This window comes from Mobula birostris, chromosome 6 (assembly GCF_030028105.1).
Source record: "Mobula birostris isolate sMobBir1 chromosome 6, sMobBir1.hap1, whole genome shotgun sequence".
NCBI lineage: Eukaryota > Metazoa > Chordata > Chondrichthyes > Myliobatiformes > Myliobatidae > Mobula > Mobula birostris.
Window position 1 is genome coordinate 93,695,988 of NC_092375.1, and position 23,784 is coordinate 93,719,771.

Genomic DNA, 23,784 nt, shown 5'->3' on the forward strand with positions numbered 1-23,784 from the left:
ATTAGAGTTTGTTGAATAGTGTCCAATTTGACATTAAGATGTTGAAATTCCTCAGAGAGATCTGTCCTTTGCTTGTTAAGGAAATCTCTAATTGATTCCAAAGTGGTTGGAGAATCATCTTCTTTTTCTTTTGCAGAGGCTTTAGTCTTTCTCAAAGACATAATAGAGCAATATTGAGATAGAAACATAGAAACATAGAAAATAGGTGCAGGAGTAGGCCATTCGGCCCTTTGAGCCTGCACCGCCATTTATTATGATCATGGCTGATCATCCAACTCAGAACCCCGCCCCAGCCTTCCCTCCATGCCCCCTGATCCCCGTAGCCACAAGGGCCATATCTAACTCCCTCTTAAATATAGCCAATGAACTGGCCTCAATTGCTTCCTGTGGCAGAGAATTCCACAGATTTACCACTCTCTGAGTGAAGAAGTGTTTCCTAATCTCGGTCCTAAAAGGCTTCCCCTTTATCCTCAAACTGATTTATAATAAGGTTTCAAAAAACTGGTAGGAAGCAAAAAGATAGATAAGATAGGAGCAAGTTCAAAAAGATGTTAACCCATTGGCTGCCAGCAGGGCTCTGACATCTTCTGACCCTATGTCACCTCTTTCTGATGACTTGATTTCATTTTTTACCAACAGAGCAATGCCGTCCCCTCTACCTTCCCGCTTATCCTTTCGATGTATATCCTTGGACATTAAGCTCCCAGCTATAATCTTGTAGCCATGATTCAGTGATGCCTGCAACATCCTACCAAGCTGCAACTATGCTGCAAGTTCATCTACCTTATTCCATATACTGCACACATTCAGATACAACAACTTCAGTCTAGGATCAAAACATGTTTTGATTTTGGTGCACCATGCTCAGTCTTTTGATTCCTAACTTTGTCTGAGCTGTTACCAACATCTGCCTCCACAACCTCTGCACCAACTGTTCTGGCACTCTGGTTCCCATTCTCCTGCAGCTCACCATGCAGCACTAACAGACCTTACTGCTGGGATATTAGTCCCCCTCCAGTTCAGGTGCAAACCATCTCTTCTGTACAGATCCCACCTTCCCTAGAAGAGAGACCAATGATCAATAAGTTTTATGCCCTCCCTCCTACACCAACTCTTTAGCCGTATGTTTTTCTATTTTCTATTTATGATTTATAATTTAAATCTTTAATATTTATTAATTTTAACTATTTTAATATTTTTAATATTTAATATTTGTAATCCAGGGAGTGTGAAGCGTAGAATCAAGTATCGCTGTGATGATTGTACATTCTAGTACCAATTGTTTGGCGACAATAAAGTATGAAGTATTAAGTATTAAACTGTATAATCTTACTAGTTCTGGCCACATTAGCATGTGGCATCGGTAACAACCCTGAGATACAACCCTGGAAGTCCTGCCTAACTGTCTGAACTCCCTGTGCAGAACTGCGTCACTCATCCTACCCACGTCATTGGTACCTACATGGACCACGCATTCTGGCTGCTCACTTTCCCCCTTAAGAATGCCAAGGACTTGATCTGAGACATCCCGGACCCTGGCACCCGGGAGGTAACATACTATCTGGGAATCTCGATCTCACCCTCTTAACCTCCTGTCCATTCCCCTAACTAATGAATCCCTATCACCACAGTGTGCCTCTAAATATTAAATACATGTCTTCTAATATTTGACAATTCTATTCTGGGGGAAAAGGATTCTGATTCTGTGTGTACAGACAAATGACTGAACCCAGGTGTGGAGGAATGACAGACTCTCATATTGAGCCAGAAACAAGAGTTTATTCATTGGAACTTCATTGGCTTGACCAAGCAATACTGCAAGACAAATCATTCTCAAAACACACACGTCCCCACAATGAGTGCTAATTGAGAGTCCACTTTAAATATTCACAGAATGCAGAACACCTGTGCCAGTCACGATTAACTTAACAAGATTAAACAGAAAGCAGATGGGCTTAATGATTCTAGTAAAGACAACAATTAACAAATACAGGTGCAAAGCCAGCAGGACTCATGACACTACGCTATTTATGCCTGTCGTAGATGGTTTGATCTTCCTTTTTCTTCTCTTCAGTAGGTCTAATGTGGAACAGTAGGGTACTGCCATATATCTCTTAATGTTGGCCTGGATTTTCTGGTCACTTGCTGGGGTTGGTGCCTACCACCGACCTTGAACAAGGCTGCTTACAAAGATTAAATGGGCTTTGACATGGATTTCACCACTTCCAATATAATGAGCAATCTGGCACCATCTGGAGGATATTTGTTACACCCAGGAATAGTGATGTCAGTGAAGTGGCTGAGCTGTTGATCTGATTGAAAAACTCCTCTCCCTGTCAGCAGCTTGCTACGTGTAGATCCCAGGAGCTGTTGTCAGTAAGGATGCTGAACACTGATATTTTTGCTGTTAAAATAATAAAAGTGTGATCAATAAGAATGATACCCTTGGAATTTGAACAACAAACTGTTCTTAAATCTTAAGAGCTATATATAAAGAGGCATAAAATTATACAGGAGGGAAACACGCCCTTGAATCCATCAACACCACATCAACCATTAAACACCCATCTACATGAACCCTAAAGAAACCCCTTTTTATTTCCTCCACCTTCCCAGTGACATCCTGAAATTCATTGTTTATTTTTGCCTATGGGGAAATTACAGCAGCCAATTAACCTACCAACCTGCGCATCCTTGGGATGTGGGAGGAAATCGGGGCACCAAGAGGAAACCCATACAGTCACAGGGAAAAGATGCAGACACAACCAGAGATCAGGATTGAGCCTGGCTCACCAGAGCCTTGAGGCAGACTTCCTACCAAGCGCACCACCTCGTTATCCATGTCCACAAACTGGGAGTCTGTGTCTCAAAATGTAAACTTCTTGGAGGGGCTTTAAGATAGGTGAGAAAAGTGTTTTGGGGGATTGACAGGAGATATTAAACTCAATATTTACTATTCTCCACAATTTAAATTTTTAGATTGTTCTGGTAAGTCAATTTTTAAAACTGTTCTTTTGCCTTCAATTTAAAACAAAATCTTAAAAGTCTAGAGTTAAGGATTCAACTTGGTGGAAACCCCAAGTGCGTGAAAAGGTAAAAAAAAGGTGCTCTGCAAGGGACAGTGACAACACCAATGCCACTAATCCCCAAATGCTCTCAACATTCAATTCTACTGGCTCCCTCTGTTACCAACCATCGTCACCCACTTTCTCATGTCTGATCCTTGCTAAAACACTCCCTCCAACCCTCAATAAATTTTATTCCACTGCTGTGAGCCCCACAGACTATCGACAGCCTCTGCAAGCTGCGAGGATGTGGATAAAAGGACTTTGTACATGATTTGTTTCCAGACCTGTTCTATTGCATTCTACATACAGTCACAGATAAGTGCAGCACAGAAGTTGGCCCTTCAGCCCATCTAGTCCATCTGAAACCATTTAAACTGCCTGCTCCCATTGATCTGCACTGGCACCATAGCCCTTCATATTCCTCATATCCAAACCTCTCTCAAACATTGATATCGAGCTTACATGCACCACTTGTGCTGGCAGTGCATTCCACACTCTCACGACCCTCTGAGTGAAGAAGTTCATGTTCTCCTTAAACTTCTCACCTTTCACCCCTAACCCATGATTTCTGGTTGTAGCCTCATCTAAGCTCAGTCAAAAAAGCCTGCTTGCATTTACCCTATCTATGTCCCTCATAATTTTACATACCTCTACCAAATCTCCTCTCAATCTTCTGTGTTCTAAAGAATACAGTCCTAACCTATTCAATCTTTCCTTATAACTCAGGTCCTCCAGACCCAGCAACATCCTTGTAAATTTTCTCTGCATTCTTTCAACCTTATTTATATCTTTCATGTAGGTAGGTGACCAAAACTGCACACAATACTCCAAATTAGGCCTCACCAACATCTTATACGGCTTCAACATATCATCCCATCTCCTGTACTCAATATATTGATTTATGGAGGCCAATGTGCCAAAAGCTTTCCTTACAACCCTATCAACCTGTGACACAATTTCAATAAATTATGTGCCTGTATTTCCAGATCCCTTTCTTCTACCACTTTCTTCGGTGCCCTACTGTTCACTGTGTAAGATCTACACAGGTTGGTCGGACCGAAGTGCAAAACCTCGCACTTGTTTGCATTAAATTCCATCTTTCCTTGTACAGCCCATTTTTCCAGCTGATGCAGATCCCTCTGCAAGCCATGATAGACTTCCTCACTGTCCACTACACCCCCGATCATGATGTCATCTGCAAATTTGTTGATCCAGTTAAGCACATTATCATCCAGGTCATTGATATAGATGACAAACAACAAAGGACACAACACCGATCCTTGCAGCACACCACTAGTCACAGGCCTCCAGTCAGTGACGCGACATTCTACAACCACTCTCTGGCTTCTCCCGCAAAGCCAATGTCTAATCCAATTTACTACCTCATCCTGAATACCGAGCAACTGAACCTTTGCGACCAGCTTCCCATGCGGAACCTTGTCAAAGTCTGTGCAGACAACATCCACTGCCTTCCCTTCATCCATTTTCCTGGTAACTTCCTTGAAAAACTCTATAAGATTTGTTAGACATGACCTACCATGTACAAAGCCATGCTGATAATCCTTCATCAGTCTATGTCAATCCAAATACTTCTATATTTGGTCCTATAGAACACATTCCAATAACTTTCAGACAATTTACGTCAGACTCACTGGCCTGTAATTTTCTGGTTTATGGTTAGAGCCTTTTTTTAAATAGCAGAACAACTTTGGCTACCCCCCCAATCCTCTGGTTCCTCCCCTGTCACTAAAGATGATTTAAACATAAAAATGGACTGTAAGAGCTTTTATAGATATGTAAAAAGGAAAAGACTGGTAAAGACAAATGTAGGTCCCCTGCAGACAGAAACAGGTGAATTGATTATGGGGAGCAAGGACATGGCAGACCAATTGAATAATTACTTTGGTTCTGTCTTCACTAAGGAGGACATAAATAATCTTCCAGAAATAGTAGGGGACAGAGGGTCCAGTGAGATGGAGGAACTGAGCGAAATACATGTTAGTAGGGAAGTGGTGTTAGGTAAATTGAAGGGATTGAAGGCAGATAAATCCCCAGGGCCAGATGGTCTGCATCCCAGGGTGCTTAAGGAAGTAGCCCAAGAAATAGTGGATGCATTAGTGATAATTTTTCAAAACTCGTTAGATTCTGGACCAGTTCCTGAGGATTGGAGGGTGGCTAATGTAACTCCACTTTTTAAAAAAGGAGGGAGAGAGAAACCGGGGAATTATAGACCGGTTAGCCTAACGTCGGTGGTGGGGAAACTGCTGGAGTCAGTTATCAAGGATGTGATAACAGCACATTTGGAAAGCGGTGAAATGATCGGACAAAGTCAGCATGGATTTGTGAAAGGAAAATCATGTCTGACGAATCTCATAGAATTTTTTGAGGATGTAACTAGTAGAGTGGATAGGGGAGAACCAGTGGATGTGGTATATTTGGATTTTCAGAAGGCTTTTGACAAGGTCCCACACAGGAGATTAGTGTGCAAACTTAAAGCACACGGTATTGGGGGTAAGGTATTGGTGTGGGTGGAGAATTGGTTAGCAGACAGGAAGCAAAGAGTGGGAATAAACGGGACCTTTTCAGAATGGCAGGCGGTGACTAGTGGGGTACCGCAAGGCTCAGTGCTGGGACCCCAGTTGTTTACAATATATATTAATGACTTGGATGAGGGAATTAAATGCAGCATCTCCAAGTTTGCGGATGACACGAAGCTGGGTGGCAGTGTTAGCTGTGAGGAGGATGCTAAGAGGATGCAGAGTGACTTGGATAGGTTGAGTGAGTGGGCAAATTCATGGCAGATGCAATTTAATGTGGATAAATGTGAAGTTATCCACTTTGGTGGCAAAAATAGGAAAACAGATTATTATCTGAATGGTGGCCGATTAGGAAAAGGGGAAGTGCAACGAGACCTGGGTGTCATTATACACCAGTCATTGAAAGTGGGCATGCAGGTACAGCAGGCGGTGAAAAAGGCGAATGGTATGCTGGCATTTATAGTGAGAGGATTTGAGTACAGGAGCAGGGAGGTACTACTGCAGTTGTACAAGGCCTTGGTGAGACCACACCTGGAGTTTTGAGTGCAGTTTTGGTCCCCTAATCTGAGGAAAGACATCCTTGCCATAGAGGGAGTACAGAGAAGGTTCACCAGCTTGATTCCTGGGATGGCAGGACTTTCATATGAAGAAAGACTGGATGAACTGGGCTTGTACTCGTTGGAATTTAGAAGATTGAGGGGGGATCTGATTGAAACGTATAAGATCCTAAAGGGATTGGACAGGCTAGATGCAGGAAGATTGTTCCCAATGTTGGGGAAGTCCAGAACGAGGGGTCACAGTTTGAGGATAGAGGGGAAGCCTTTTAGGACCGAGATGAGGAAAAACTTCTTCACACAGAGAGTGGTGAATCTGTGGAATTCTCTGCCGCAGGAAACAGTTGAGGCCAGTTCATTGGCTATATTTAAGAGGGAGTTAGATATGGCCCTTGTGGCTACGGGGGTCAGGGGGTATGGAGGGAAGGCTGGGGCAGTGTTCTGAGTTGGATGATCAGCCATGATCATAATAAATGGCGGTGCAGGCTCGAAGGGCCGAATGGCCTACTCCTGCACCTATTTTCTATGTTTCTATGTTTCTAAATATCTCTGCTAGGCAATTTCTGCACTTGAGGGATTGAGGGAACGTGTTGTCAGGCCCTGAAGATTTATCATCTCTGATTTGCCTCAGGGTAGCAAACACCTCTCGTCTGTAATCTGTGCGGGGTCCATGAAGTTGATGCTGCTTTGCCTCACTTTTATAGACTCTGCATCTGTCTCCTGAGTAAATATAGATGCAAAGAATTTATTTCAGATCTTCCCCATCTGTTTTGGCACTACAATATACCTCAGCTCCTCTGTACCCCTCTGTTTTCTATGTGTTGAGCTATTAAGGCTTGCAGGTGGACAATGTGCATATTCATATCTGCTGCCTGAGTTTGTGTTTTTTAGAGTAGGTTTGCAAGTGTAATAGTGTCAGGTTGATGAAGTATACTATGGATAAATGTGATGTTGAGGTACACTGTGGATAAATGTGACGATGATGAGGTATACTGTGGATAAATGTGAGGCTGATGAGGTATACTGTGGATAAATGTGAGGCTGATGAGGTATACTGTGGATAAATATGACATTGTTGAGGTATATGGTGGATAAATGTGACATTGATGAGGTATACTGTGGATAAATGTGTGGTTGCTGAGGCATACTGTGGATAAATGTGTGTTTATTCAGGTATACTGTGGATAAATGTGAGGTTGATGAGGTATACTGTGGATAAATGTGACGATGATGAGGTATACTGTGGATAAATGTGATGATGATGAGGCATACTGTGGATAAATGTGATGATGATGAGGTATACTGTGGATAAATGTGAGGTTGATGAGGTGTACTGTGAATAAATGTGTGGTTGTTGAGGTAACTGTATAAGTGTGATATTGCTGAGGTACACTGTGGATAAATGTGAGGTTGATGAGGTATACTGTGTATAAATGTGAGTTTGATGAGGTATACTGTGGATAAATGTGACGCTGATGAGGTATACTGTGGATAAATGAGAGGTTGATGAGGTATACTGTGGATAAAGGTGACGCTGATGAGGTATACTGTGGATAAATGTGACGTTGATGAGGTATACTGTGGATAAATGTTATGTTGATGAGGTATACTGTGGATAAATGTGACAATGATGAGGTATACTGTGGATAAATGTGAGGTTGATGAGGTATACTGTGGATAAATGTGACGTTGATGAGGTATACTGTGGGTAAATGTGAGGTTGCTGAGGTACACTGTGGATAAATGTGAGGTTGATGAGGTATACTGTGGATAAATTTGATGTTGATGAGGTATACTGTGGGTAAATGTGTGGTAGCTGAGGTATACTGTGGATAAATGTCATGTTGATGAGGTACACTGTGGGTAAATGCGATGTTGATGAGGTATACTGTGGATAAATGTGACGCTGCTGAGGTATACTGTGGATAAATGTCATGTTGATGAGGTATACTGTGGGTAAATGCGATGTTGATGAGGTGTACTGTGGATAAATGTGAGGTTGATGAGGTAGACTGTGGATAAATGTGAGTTTGATGAGGTATACTGTGGATAAATGTGAGGTTGATGAGGTATACTGTGTATAAGTGTGTGGAAGCTGAGGAATACTGTAGATAAAAGTGAGTTTGATGAGGCATACTGTGGATAAAAGTAAGGTTAATGAGGTATACTATGGATAAATGTGAAGTTGATGAGGTATGCTGTGGATAAATGTTGGGATCTGAGGTATAGTACAGATAAATGTGATGTTAATGAGATATACTGTGGATAAGTGTGACGTTGTTAAAGTATATTATGGATAAATGTGTGATAGCTGAGGTATACTGTGAATAAATGTGTAGCTGATGAGGTATACTGTCGATAAATGTGACATTGAATAGGTAGACTAGGTAAATGTGACGTTGATGAGGTGTACTGTGGATAAATGTGTGGTTGTTGAGGTAACTGTATAAGTGTGATATTGCTGAAATATACTGTGGATAAATGTGACGTTGCTGAGGCATACTGTGGATAAATGTGAGGTTGATGAGGTATACTGTGGATAAATGTGAGGTTGATGAGGTATACTGTGGATAAATGTGAGGTTGCTGAGGGGTACTGTGGATAAATGTGAGTTTGATGAGGTATACTGTGGATAAATGTGAGGTTGATGAGGTATACTGTGGATAAATGTGAGTTTGATGGGGTATACTATGGATAAATATGAGGTTGATGAGGTTTACTGTGGGTAAATGTGAGGTTGCTGATGTTTACTGTGGGTAAATGTGTGGTAGCTGAGGTATACTGTGGATAAAAGTGACGTTGATAACGTATACTGTGGATAAATGTGATGTTGAGGAGGTATACTGTGGATAATTGTAATGTTGAGGTACACTGTGGATAAATGTGACGTTGATGACGTATACTGTGGATAAATGTGAGGTTGATGAGGTATACTGTGGATAAATGTGAGGTTGATGAGGCATACTGTGGATAAATGTGATGTTGATAAGGTATACTGTGGATAAATATGACATTGTTGAGGTATACTGTGGATAATTGTAATGTTGAGGTATACTGTGGATAAATGTGACGTTGCTGAGGGATACTGTAGATAAATGTGACGTTGCTGAGGGATACTGTGGGTAAATGTGTGGTAGCTGAGGCATACTGTGGGTAATGTGACATTGATGAGGTATACTGTGGATAAATGTGACGTTGATGAGGTATACTGTGGATAAATGTGAGGTTGATGAGGTATACTGTGGGTAAATGTGTGTTTGTTCAGGTATACTGTGGATAAATGTGAGGTTGATGAGGTATACTGTGGGTAAATGTGAGGTTGATGAGGTATACTGTGGGTAATGTGACATTGATGAGGTATACTGGGGGTAAATGTCTGGTAGCTGAGGTATACTGTGGATAAATGTGACGCTGATGAGGTATACTGTGGATAAATGTGACGCTGCTGAGGTATACTGTGGATAAATGTGACGTTGATGAGGTATACTGTGGATAAATGTGAGGTTGATGAGGTATACTGTGGATAAATGTGAGGTTGATGAGGTATACTGTGGATAAATGTGAGGTTGATGAGGTATACTGTGGGTAAATGTGAGGTTGATGAGGTATACTGTGGGTAAATGTGACATTGCTGAGGCATACTGTGGGTAATGTGACATTGATGAGGTATACTGGGGGTAAATGTCTGGTAGCTGAGGTATACTGTGGATAAATGTGACGCTGATGAGGTATACTGTGGATAAATGTGACGCTGCTGAGGTATACTGTGGATAAATGTGACGTTGATGAGGTATACTGTGGATAAATGTGAGGTTGATGAGGTATACTGTGGATAAATGTGAGGTTGATGAGGTATACTGTGGGTAAATGTGACGTTGCTGAGGCATACTGTGGGTAATGTGACATTGATGAGGTATACTGGGGGTAAATGTCTGGTAGCTGAGGTATACTGTGGATAAATGTGATGTTGATGAGGTATACTGTGGATAAATGTGATGTTGAGGAGGTATACTGTGGATAATTGTAATGTTGAGGTACACTGTGGATAAATGTGACGTTGATGACGTATACTGTGGATAAATGTGATGTTGATAAGGTATACTGTGGATAAATATGACATTGTTGAGGTATACTGTGGATAATTGTAATGTTGAGGTATACTGTGGATAAATGTGACGTTGCTGAGGGATACTGTAGATAAATGTGACGTTGCTGAGGGATACTGTGGGTAAATGTGTGGTAGCTGAGGCATACTGTGGGTAATGTGACATTGATGAGGTATACTGTGGATAAATGTGACGTTGATGAGGTATACTGTGGATAAATGTGAGGTTGATGAGGTATACTGTGGGTAAATGTGTGTTTGTTCAGGTATACTGTAGGTAAATGTGAGGTTGATGAGGTATACTGTGGGTAAATGTGACGCTGCTGAGGTATACTGTGGATAAATGTGACAATGATGAGGTATACTGTGGATAAATGTGAGGTTGATGAGGTATACTGTGGATAAATGTGAGGTTGATGAGGTATACTGTGGGTAAATGTGAGGTTGATGAGGTATACTGTGGGTAAATGTGTGTTTGTTCAGGTATACTGTAGGTAAATGTGAGGTTGATGAGGTATACTGTGGGTAAATGTGACGCTGCTGAGGTATACTGTGGATAAATGTGACAATGATGAGGTATACTGTGGATAAATGTGAGGTTGATGAGGTATACTGTGGATAAATGTGAGGTTGATGAGGTATACTGTGGGTAAATGTGAGGTTGATGAGGTATACTGTGGGTAATGTGACATTGATGAGGTATACTGGGGGTAAATGTCTGGTAGCTGAGGTATACTGTGGATAAATGTGACGCTGATGAGGTATACTGTGGATAAATGTGACGCTGCTGAGGTATACTGTGGATAAATGTGACGTTGATGAGGTATACTGTGGATAAATGTGAGGTTGATGAGGTATACTGTGGATAAATGTGAGGTTGATGAGGTATACTGTGGATAAATGTGAGGTTGATGAGGTATACTGTGGGTAAATGTGAGGTTGATGAGGTATACTGTGGGTAAATGTGACATTGCTGAGGCATACTGTGGGTAATGTGACATTGATGAGGTATACTGGGGGTAAATGTCTGGTAGCTGAGGTATACTGTGGATAAATGTGACGCTGATGAGGTATACTGTGGATAAATGTGACGCTGCTGAGGTATACTGTGGATAAATGTGACGTTGATGAGGTATACTGTGGATAAATGTGAGGTTGATGAGGTATACTGTGGATAAATGTGAGGTTGATGAGGTATACTGTGGGTAAATGTGACGTTGCTGAGGCATACTGTGGGTAATGTGACATTGATGAGGTATACTGGGGGTAAATGTCTGGTAGCTGAGGTATACTGTGGATAAATGTGATGTTGATGAGGTATACTGTGGATAAATGTGATGTTGAGGAGGTATACTGTGGATAATTGTAATGTTGAGGTACACTGTGGATAAATGTGACGTTGATGACGTATACTGTGGATAAATGTGATGTTGATAAGGTATACTGTGGATAAATATGACATTGTTGAGGTATACTGTGGATAATTGTAATGTTGAGGTATACTGTGGATAAATGTGACGTTGCTGAGGGATACTGTAGATAAATGTGACGTTGCTGAGGGATACTGTGGGTAAATGTGTGGTAGCTGAGGCATACTGTGGGTAATGTGACATTGATGAGGTATACTGTGGATAAATGTGACGTTGATGAGGTATACTGTGGATAAATGTGAGGTTGATGAAGTATACTGTGGGTAAATGTGTGTTTGTTCAGGTATACTGTAGGTAAATGTGAGGTTGATGAGGTATACTGTGGGTAAATGTGACGCTGCTGAGGTATACTGTGGATAAATGTGAGGTTGATGAGGTATACTGTGGGTAATGTGACATTGATGTGGTATACTGTGGGTAAATGTGACGCTGCTGAGGTATACTGTGGATAAATGTGACAATGATGAGGTATACTGTGGATAAATGTGAGGTTGATGAGGTATACTGTGGATAAATGTGAGGTTGATGAGGTATACTGTGGGTAAATGTGAGGTTGATGAGGTATACTGTGGATAAATGTGACGTTGATGAGGTATACTGTGGATAAATGTGAGGTTGATGAGGTATACTGTGGGTAAATGTGAGGTTGATGAGGTATACTGTGGGTAATGTGACATTGATGTGGTATACTGTGGGTAAATGTGACGCTGCTGAGGTATACTGTGGATAAATGTGACAATGATGAGGTATACTGTGGATAAATGTGAGGTTGATGAGGTATACTGTGGATAAATGTGAGGTTGATGAGGTATACTGTGGGTAAATGTGAGGTTGATGAGGTATACTGTGGATAAATGTGACGTTGAGGTATACTGTGGATAAATGTGAGGTTGATGAGGTATACTGTGGGTAATGTGACATTGATGAGGTATACTGGGGGTAAATGTCTGGTAGCTGAGGTATACTGTGGATAAATGTGACGCTGCTGAGGTATACTGTGGATAAATGTGACGTTGATGAGGTATACTGTGGATAAATGTGAGGTTGATGAGGTATACTGTGGGTAAATGTGAGGTTGATGAGGTATACTGTGGGTAAATGTGACATTGCTGAGGCATACTGTGGGTAATGTGACATTGATGAGGTATACTGGGGGTAAATGTCTGGTAGCTGAGGTATACTGTGGATAAATGTGACGCTGATGAGGTATACTGTGGATAAATGTGACGCTGCTGAGGTATACTGTGGATAAATGTGACGTTGATGAGGTATACTGTGGATAAATGTGAGGTTGATGAGGTATACTGTGGATAAATGTGATGTTGATGAGGTATACTGTGGGTAAATGTGACGCTGCTGAGGTATACTGTGGATAAATGTGACGTTGATGAGGTATACTGTGGATAAATGTGATGTTGATGAGGTATACTGTGGATAAATGTGAGGTTGATGAGGTATACTGTGGGTAAATGTGACGTTGCTGAGGCATACTGTGGGTAATGTGACATTGATGAGGTATACTAGGGGTAAGTGTCTGGTAGCTGAGGTATACTGTGGATAAATGTGATGTTGATGAGGTGTACTGTGGATAAATGTGACGCTGATGAGGTTTACTCTGGATAAGTGGGAGCTTATTCCCACTAGTGTCAGAAAAAAGAAGTTAACATTTTTTGAATACTGATACATCAGGAAGGGGTGAGGTGAAACAAGACCTGGGTATATTGTGCACCCGCCAATGAAGGGAAGCATGCAGGGAAGGAGACAGTTTAGGTGGCAAATGGCTTGTATGGCGAGTGGATCTGAGTACAGTAGAATGGATCAGAGTCAAAATTGAATTTATTATAACGCGAATAAGTACATGTATGCATAGTTACAGTGAAAAACTGTATTGCAGTAGCATCATGGTTATATAGCATCAGATACACAATATTCACTAGAACAAAGTAAATTATACATAAATTATATAAAAATATCCAAGAAGAAATAATAGGAAAATACTTTGTTGTGCAATGTTATCATGTTGCTATACTGAAGTAATGATTATGGTTGTGCAGTTTGGTTCCAGAAGTGAATATTAAGGATGTCTTAATGAAATTGTACTGTGCTTTGTTGAAAGCTCACCTTCAGTATACAGTATTGCAAAGTTTTGATTTGGTGTACAAGGAAAGATGTTCTTGTTGTGAAGAGATTGCAAATGCAAAAGGTCTACCCAACTGGGTTTTGTGATAGTAGGACTTGTGTATGGGGATGAATGGGTCATTCATACATATTTTATTAGAGGAATAAGAGGGATTTCATTGAAACTTATAAAATCCTGATAATACTGTGCAGACAGAATGCAGGAAGATTGTTATCAGTATGCGTATTTGGAAGAAGGGAACACTGTCCCAAGACACCAGGTAAGCCATTTAGGTGTACAATAAAGAGATAGTTCTTCACCTACGCGGTGATTGAACTGTGGGCTATGTCCCACAGAAGTACGTTGAACTCAAATCACTAAATAAATTCAGGAAGTGCAAAGGAGACCGACGGATTTGAGGAAAAAACTGAACCAAGGTGATGAATTTGGATGATCAAATTGAATGATAGAACAGTTCAAAGGGCCAAAATTCCTCTTTCTGCATCTATTTTCCACAGGTCTATGTTTCTATGTCTGGTTGTTGTGTTCTCGTGAGGGATTTATGTGTGGTGTGCTTGTAGGCTGCATCCATAAGACCATAAGATATTGGAGCAAAATTAGGCTATATAGCCCATCCAGTCTTGCTCTGCTATTTCATCATGGCTGATTCTTTTCCCTTGCAATCCCATTCTTCTGCCTTCTTCCCATAACTTTTCATGCCCTGAATTATCAAGACCTTTCAATCTTTGTGTTAAATACACTCAATGACCTAGCCTTCACAGCTGCCAGTGGCAACAAATTCCACAGATTCACTATCTGTAGCCTTCAGGGTTGGGGATATACGTACTGATGACTGAAGTGTGTTGGTTCAGTGTCAGAGAGGGTTGGGAAGTCATTTATTCCACAAGGAGAGCTACAATTACTGTACCAGCATTTGTCTTCTATTTTTCCTTTAGAGAAGATGATGTACTTGACATCCTGTTCATTGAACATCTATTTCCTTACCACTTAGAAAGAGGCTATTCGACCCATTGGGTGTATGCCATTCTCAGAGGAGTCTCGTCATTTTACGTATTTCCCCATACCCATCAATTCCATTCAAATGTTTGTATTGCTCACTCATACCAGAGGTAACTTTACAGACCAATAACCAACCAATTACCATGTCTTTGGCATGGAGGAGAAACTGGGAGTACCTGATCACAAGGAGAACATACATTCAAGTTGTTAGTCAAACAACAAAGTACCAAGAACTGACCCTGGCAGCTCACCAATGATCACAGACCTTCAATCTGAAAATCAACTCACAACTACCAACCTCTGCCTCCTATCACCAAGCTAATTTTGCATCCAATTTGCCAATTCACTGTGGATCTCAAATATTGGAACCTTTTGAACCACCTACCATGCAGATCCTTGTTGATATATGTGAGCTAAAGAAGAGATAGTGTGTGGAAAGAATGCAGGAGATGCAGCTACTCGCTGATAGGTGCCTGTTCTTCAGGGTACTGACACCATCTACAGTTCAGAAACCCTAGGTCCATCCTGCAGAAGAACAATATTTTATGAAGCATAGAGAGTTGTTAGCATTGCTGGAAGGAATATTTTCAAGATCTCTTCAACTGTGACAGTGTCCATGATATAAACCTCTTCTACTCCATTTCTGGGTAACTAATTAGTCCACTTATAGAGCCATTTATGACCAGTATGTGGTACTAACCATATGCTAAGTAAACAGCAACAAAGCTTCAGGGGGAAACATGATCTCCACTGAAGTTCAAAAATGTGGTGAAGAACTTCAGTCACAAATATACAACCTCAACTTCCACATCTGGGATGATGAGAACATACCAGAGGCCTTCAGTTGTTAAGAGAGACAAATCTGATTGTAGTCTGATGGTCCAAAGCTGCACACTGAATCTCATCGTGAATTAGCTTCATTTCAAGACAGAATCTCCACTAAGAACAACTATAAGAAAAATCTGGAAGCAGCACCAATCTTAATCTTTTTACTTAGTCTTTTCTGACTTCTACAAGAACTCAACCAAAAATGTATTTTCAGATTTAGCTACTGATTCATTTCTATCTTACATCTGTTGCATGATGGCAAGAAGTTGTGATCTTAACCAAAAAATCAAAGTCCTGCTGTCTTTCTCTTGATCTCCATGATCTTAACCGATGGGTCCACAGCATTCCCGGTCTCTGGGTCAAACAAGGTTGCATTATTGCCCTCAGATCCTGACCAGTGTTTCTTGCTGCACTTCAGCGACGTTGCCTCCAGTAAGCTTCCTGCTAAAGTAGAGGTAAGTAACAAGACAAGTGGGATATTTTTCCATCTACTTCATCTCCACTCCAGAACCATTATGACACCAACTTCAGTCATTGGGTTGTAATGCACAAGTGCTTCTGTGTATTCAGGTTCAGAGGCCTAGCTCCAAGTTATTATTCGTTCATTCACTGAAGCCAATCAGAGAAGGTAATGCATAACAACTGCAAAGCAAAGGTTCTCAACTAACCTGTTTACTGTGCAACACCACTGTTCGATTGGAGAGAACCATGGGGAGATGTAGATGATATTGTCTACATCTCATCGGCTGATGAGAGTTACCCATCACATTCATTACGACAATCAATTGCCTTTTGTAGAAGAAAGTGCTGGATTATTGTAATTTCAAACCTTTCACAAAGTTCATGATTTACCAGGCAGCTCTGATCCTACTTTCCTGTACACTTCTCAGAAAGACATGAAGTACACATATCAGACTATCTAAAGCACTGAGGAATTGTTACCAATGCTATCTCAATGGAGTCCTCCAAATCTATTGGCAGTATAGGAAAATAGCTCTCAGGCCATTATTCCCCAAACTGAGGGCCTAAATACATTCAGTTATCTTCAAAGCACCATCTGCATACCTAAAACCAGGCTACCCCAAAGAATATGCCATTCTCAGCTCTATCACAGGTAATATACCACTGGATGAACAGAAGAAAAGATTCGAAAGTTACGAAATTCTTACTAAAAGAAGTATAACATTTCCACAGACCTTTGGAAATTCTTGGTTCATGCCCTCTTAAAGTGGAGAAGGAACATTTGAACCAGTCCATTTGTTGGGAGCTCACAGGAACCCAGTGTACTGTACATGACTGGAAAGAGTATACCAGCTCCAAAGCTATTTACTTACCAGTCCCATCAAGCACCTCATGTCTATTTGCTCCCAATTTGGTCTCATTGGCCACCTCAGAATCCACAAACTGAAAGAGTAAGTAAATCATTACTTGCGCTGTGGGCAATCAAAGCTGAAGGTGCAATGAAAATAATCCAGTACTTTGTTCATGAAATGAGATGGTGTGTGTGTTTTTTATTATTTGTCTAGGGCTATGGGTGGAGGCTTATGTGTATGGTTGGTTGCGGTGGATTAGGGGATTCTTTGAGATACAGAGATAGCTGAATAGAGAAGAATGGACAGAAAAATAAAGTCCCAAAAAGTAATCCTGACTGCCTTGTGCATATACCTGTAGATCTGTTCATGACTTTTGTTTTGTTGTGGGCGCGTATCCAAGAATATGTTTTCATTGTTGTAAAAGTCGAACGTGGGAATAATGGTAAGCCATGTAATAGTTCAAGACTGTTCTAGTGAGGTCATGGTTCATCTTTGACCACATATCCAGCTTTTAGTAGCTTTGGTTAACAAAAACCTATTAATCTTGAGTTTAGGATTAATAATTGACTGAGCCTTTTCAAACCTGAACGTTCTCAGCAATCTAATTTCTTCATTAATATCTGTGTAACCTAATATCTCCCACATGCCAATCAACTTGCTGCTCCTGCTACTATAAATGGTATTTTATAGCACTTATCATCCTGCAAGCCTTTGGAATGTGGCAGGAAACTGGATCAGCCAGGGGAAGCCCATATGGTCCAAAAACACTTAAACTTCTTTAAGTGACTCCTGATCTCTAATTCTGAGAGTGGAAATAAGTTCTACCGTATTAGTTTCTCTTAGTATCTTTAAAACTTTGGTCAAGATCTTAAATCAAGGGACTGCAACCTGAGTTTAACCCTTGAACCCCATATATTATTCTGATAAATCAAGGCTACATTCCTTCCAAGGCTGATGTATCGTTGTGACTTTCTCACAATTCACTGTGGGCAGATTACAGGGAAATCAGTGTGGTCTAACCAGGGCTTTGTACAGTTGAAGCTGAGCTTTTTGTCCTGGTGTTCAAGTGTTCTGGATGGAGAGATTACTATTCCAAATGCCTTTCTGAATGTTTGTGTATCTGTTCATGATGTTTTAAGGAGCTATTTTCTTGGACTTGCACTGTAATACAACAGTGCATCACACAGTGAGACCATTCAGCCATTAATAGTGTATTGGCTTTTTCGAGGCGCATTCAAGTAAATTTCTTCAATACCCTGTTGAGGGTGGCTCCCATAGCATAATGTAAGAAGCAAAAGCAGAATTAGGCCAATTGGTCCTTCATACTTCCTCCTGCTATTCAATAAGATGGTATTTTATCTTTTCTAGACTAATCCCATGTCCCTTGATTCTCTTAATAACTAAAGTTGCATGGATCTGTGTTTTGAAGAAACTTCTTAGCTGAGCCTCCTCAGCACTCATGGTTGGAGAATTTCACAGATTTACTGCCCTTTTGGTGAAGACATTCTTTCTCATTTCTGATCCAAATAGTTGATGCTTTGTTTTGCCAACATGGCCTGTGATTCTAGATATCCCAGCCGGGAAAACCTCATCCATACTCTGTTAAACTGTAGAAGATTCAATGAGATTACTTCCCAGTCATCTTATCCCAAGAGAGCGTAGAGCCATAGGACAAACCCCTCAACCCAGTAATTAATCTGATAAACTTTCAGAAGTGTATCATTTCCTAAGTAGTGAGAATACATGCAGTCTTCTTACAACCCTGTGTAAGTTGAACAAGGTACACAATCAACACACTGCTGAAGGGTTTCAGCCTGAAACATTAGCTGTACTCTTTTCCTAGATACTGTCTGGCCTGCTGAGTTCCTCCAGCATTTTGTGTGTGTTTCTTGGATTTCCAGCATCTGCAGATTTTCTCTTGTTGGCAGTAAGATACACAATTCCTCCTATAGTAGTGGACTTGCTGTTACCTGCATGTACTTTTTGTTGATTTTTATATAAAGAACCAGACACCTCTAAATTTACGGCAACTTTCAGATTCTCACCTTTTGTTTACCAAAGTTGATGATGTTGTATATTTTCCACACATTCTATCTTGCCACTTCCTTGCCTATTAAGCTTAAACTGTCTATATACATCCCTCAAGAGCTGTCTCACATCCACACTGCCACCAAGCTTTGTATTATCAGCTGCCTCGGATATATTACACTGTACAGCAACTGTAACCACGTTACTGCTTTGCATTGGCTTTGTGAGACGCGACTTTCGTACTTCATGCCTCTCCTTCATAAAGCTTAGTATTCCACATATATTTTTAACTGTTTGGTTAACATACCCATCACCTTCAAAGAAATATGCAGATTTTTCGATTTTTACATCTCCTTTAAAATGAACCATTTAGCTTCTATAGTCTTCGTTTATTCCAAATTCACTTCCAAATTTTATAAAGTTGTGGACATTAGACATGTGATTAGGTTAAATACCCATTTTGCAATATTTTTATTATGGATGAAAGTATTTTTTAAAACTATTTGAAATATTATTTTATTCCCAAGTCTAATAAAAATAAAGTGTAGAATAATCATAAAGAGATAGATAGGAGTGTTAATTATTGTCTAATATTGTAATTTTTTAGCCACGAGGGTTGCATTTCATGTGCAACCCTGCTAACAGGTGGTGGCCTTTGAATTCTCAATCAGAGGACATGCTAGCTGTTTTCTCAGAACAGTATCACCTGACAGGATCTATTAAATCTCCCTCAAAGGGTCCCTTAGGGAGGTTTTAAACCATCGACAAACAAGCACACGATTTAACTTTTATTTACTTATGCGATTACGTGAGAATATTCCTTAAAGGTGCAAATTTTAAGTACGTCTGTCTTGATTAATTATTAGTGGAAGGTGTTAACAAGTCCAAGAGGACAACACAGGTGTATATAAGATTTCACCATATTCAGATATACCCTGGAGGACCTACCCAGGCTGCTAGATGACATGCATAATTTTCTCCTGAGTGTGGTACAGGGTGAGACCTCTGTCTTGTTGCTGTTGCTCAATGAGAGAATGAATAGTTCCACCCCTACAATGTTTATCTTGTAAATTGGCACAATGAATAGTAATCAGTTTCCTTGTTGTGTGAGACTACTGCTGGTACGTGGCTGCACCTGAAACAATTGGCAGGTGTGTTTTGAACGGGCTGCTTCTTTCGCTATTATCCAGAGATTGAATAACCACAAGTGTTAAGTATCACAGGAGCAGATAGGCCAACGAGCAGAGGTTTGAATCTATATCTGGAGGAGCAATTCACTCACTAAAATTGGAATGAAAATGCATCTGCTGTAAGTACTCACCTTGTAAGTGTGTCACTGATGGTGGGAAGGCTCTGATGTTGTTGGTGGACCTGGATCTATCCAACTCACAGTTCGTGAATGAAGACACGTCTATGCTGCTAAGGCAAGAGATACTTGTGCACTGAATCTGTTTCTGCCATCGAAGTGGAACAGGGACCGGTCAGGGTCACTGACAGAGAGACAGGGACCGGTCAGGGTCACTGACAGAGAGACAGGAACTGGTCAGGGTCACTGACAGAGAGACAGGCCTGGTCAGGGTCACTGACAGAGAGACAGGGACCAGTCAGGGTCACCGACGGAGAGACAGGGACCGGTCAGGGTCACCGACGGAGAGACAGGGACTGGTCAGGGTCACCGACGGAGAGACAGGGACCGGTCAGGGTCACGGACGGAGAGACAGGCCTGGTCAGGGTCACTGACGGAGAGACAGGGACCGGTCAGGGTCACTGACGGAGAGACAGGCCTGGTCAGGGTCACTGACGGAGAGACAGGGACCGGTCAGGGTCACGGACGGAGAGACAGGCCTGGTCAGGGTCACTGACGGAGGGACAGGGACCGGTCAGGGTCACTGACGGTGAGACAGGCCTGGTCAGGGTCACTGACGGAGGGACAGGGACCGGTCAGGGTCACTGACGGAGAGACAGGCTGGGTCAGGGTCACTGACGGAGGGACAGGGACCGGTCAGGGTCACTGACGGAGAGACAGGCCGGGTCAGGGTCACTGACGGAGGGACAGGGACCGGTCAGGGTCACCGACGGAGAGACAGGGACCGGTCAGGGTCACTGACTGAGGACAGGCCCTGTCAGTGTCGCTGACGCAGACATCCCACCTCTCCTGGAAGTTCCAGGAGTCTCCCGCATATTAATATTGGCTCCCTGATGCCCGCAAATTATATACAATATCACGGAAATCAATTTTTTTGAGAGCGAGCGAGAGAAAGCAAGCGAGAGCGCAAGAGAGTGAGCAAGCGAGAGCACGAGAGAGTGAGCAAGCGAGAGCACGAGAGAGTGAGCAAGAGAGAGCACGAGAGAGTGAGCAAGAGAGAGCACGAGACAGTGAGCAAGAGAGAGCACGAGAGAGAAAGCGAGAGCGCGCCATGGCAGAGTGTTCCAAAAAAAAGAAACTATAAAACATACGTCCCCCCAGTCTACACTAAAGTGTACCCCTGCCTAATAGGGGTCAAAAATAATGACAGTGTTGCTCACTGCACTGTTTGCAACAGTGACTTTTCTGTTGCCCATGGTGGGTTAAGACTGTAAAAGACATGTTGAGGTGAGTTTAACAGGTGTCATTCGTTCATTAGCATAGCTAACGTTATTTAAACTAGCTGGCTAGCTGCTAAGGAGCCACTCTATTGCAGACATCCCACCTCTCCCGGAAGTCTCCCGCAAATTGATGGTGCTACCTCCCTGAAATGAGTTTTTGCAGGGTGGGATGTCTGCTGATGGAGAGACAGGCCTGGTCAGGGTCACCGACGGAGAGACAGGGACCGGTCAGGGTCACCGACGGAGAGACAGGGACCGGTCAGGGTCACCGACGGAGAGACAGGGACCGGACAGGGTCACCGACGGAGGGACAGGGACCGGTCAGGGTCACCGACGGAGGGACAGGGACCGGTCAGGGTCACCGACGGAGGGACAGGGACCGGTCAGGGTCACCGACGGAGAGACAGGGACCGGTCAGGGTCATCGACGAAGGGACAAGGACCGGTCAGGGTCACCGACAGAGAGACAGGGACCGGTCAGTTTCACTGACAGAGGGACTAGACCATTTAGGGTCATTCATATTCATATTAGTTTATTGTCATAGATGCCAGGTTGCAATGAAATTTCTTGTTTGCATAAAGTCTGCAGAGGAAATGGTGCACATGGTAATGATAAGTAGAACAGGAAATTCAGGACTGAATGCAAAAACAAGCTCCTGGTGAGAAGAATAGTAGTGCACACCACAATAGTGCAAAATGAAATGCAGAACTGAGAATAACCAAGAGACAACAAACAACAGGAATTCTGCAGATGCTGGAAATTCAAGCAACACACATCAAAGTTGCTGGTGAACGCAGCAGGCCAGGCAGCATCTCTAGGAAGAGGTGCAGTCGACGTTTCAGGCCGAGACCCTTCATCAGGACTAACTGAAGGAAGAGTGAGTAAGGGATTTGAAAGTTGGAGGGGGAGAGGGAGATCCAAAATGATAGGAGAAGACAGGAGGGTGAGGGATGGAGCCAAGAGCTGGACAAGTGATTGGCAAAGGGGATACGAGAGGATCATGGGACAGGAGGTCCGGGAAGAAAGACAAGGCGGGGGGGGGGACCCAGAGGATGGGTAAGGGGTATAGTCAGAGGGACAGAGGGAGAAAGAGAGAGAGAAAGAATGTGTGTATAAAAATAAGTAACAGATGGGGTACAAGGGGGAGCTGGGGCATTAGGGAAGTTAGAGAAGTCGATGTTCATGCCATCAGGTTGGAGGCTACCCAGACGGAATATAAGGTGTTGTTCCTCCAACCTGAGTGTGGCTTCATCTTTACAGTAGAGGAGGCCGTGGATAGACATGTCAGAATGGGAATGGGATGTGGAATTAAAATGTGTGGCCACTGGGAGATCCTGCTTTCTCTGGCGGACAGAGCGTAGGTGTTCAGCAAAATGATCTCCCAGTCTGCGTCGGGTCTCGCCAATATATAGAAGGCCACATCGGGAGCACTGGACGCAGTATATCACCCCAGCTGACTCACAGGTGAAGTGTCGCCTCACCTGGAAGGACTGTTTGGGGCCCTGAATGGTGGTAAGGGAGGAAGTGTAAGGGCATGTGTAGCACTTGTTCCGCTTACAAGGATAAGTGCCAGGAGGGAGATCAGTGGGGAGGGATGGGGGGGACGAATGGACAAGGGGGTCGCGTAGGAAGCGATCCCTGCGGAAAGTGTGGGGGGGAGGGAAAGATGTGCTTAGTGTGGAATCCCGCTGGAGGTGGCGGAAGTTACGGAGAATAATATGTTGGACCCGGAGGCTGGTGGGGTGGTAGGTGAGGACCAGGGGAACCCTATTCCTAGTGGGGTGGCAGGAGGATGGAGTGAGAGCAGATGTACGTGAAATGGGGGAGATGCGTTTAAGAGCAGAGTTGATAGTGGAGGAAGGGAAGCCCCTTTCTTTAAAAAAGGAGGACATCTCCCTCGTTCTGGAATGAAAAGCCTCATCCTGAGAGCAGATGTGGCGGAGACGGAGGAATTGCAAGAAGGGAATAGCATTTTTGTAAGAGACAGGGTGAGAAGAGGAATAGCCCAGATAGCTGTGAGAGTCAGTAGGCTTATAGTAGACATCAGTGGATAAGCTGTCTCCAGAGACAGAGACAGAAAGATCTAGAAAGGGGAGGGAGGTGTCGGAAATGGACCAGGTAAACTTGAGGGCAGGGTGAAAGTTGGAGGCAAAGTTAATAAAGTCAACGAGTTCTGCATGCGTGCAGGAAGCAGCG

At 42.5% G+C, this 23,784-nt stretch overlaps 1 protein-coding gene across 6 annotated transcripts in view; it reads left to right on the forward strand.

Annotated features, from left to right (window-relative positions):
* The first annotated feature begins 20,029 nt into the window (after positions 1-20,029).
* Positions 20,030-23,784, forward strand: part of mcf2la (mcf.2 cell line derived transforming sequence-like a) — a 240,729-nt gene continuing 236,974 nt past the window's right edge. For 5 of the 6 annotated variants that reach the window (XM_072260875.1, XM_072260874.1, XM_072260873.1 and 2 more), the window contains exon 1: positions 20,030-20,311. The gene's annotated coding sequence lies outside the window, so the exon portion shown is untranslated. The remainder of the gene's footprint in view (positions 20,312-23,784) is intronic. The other variant, XM_072260877.1, reaches the window with a different exon arrangement.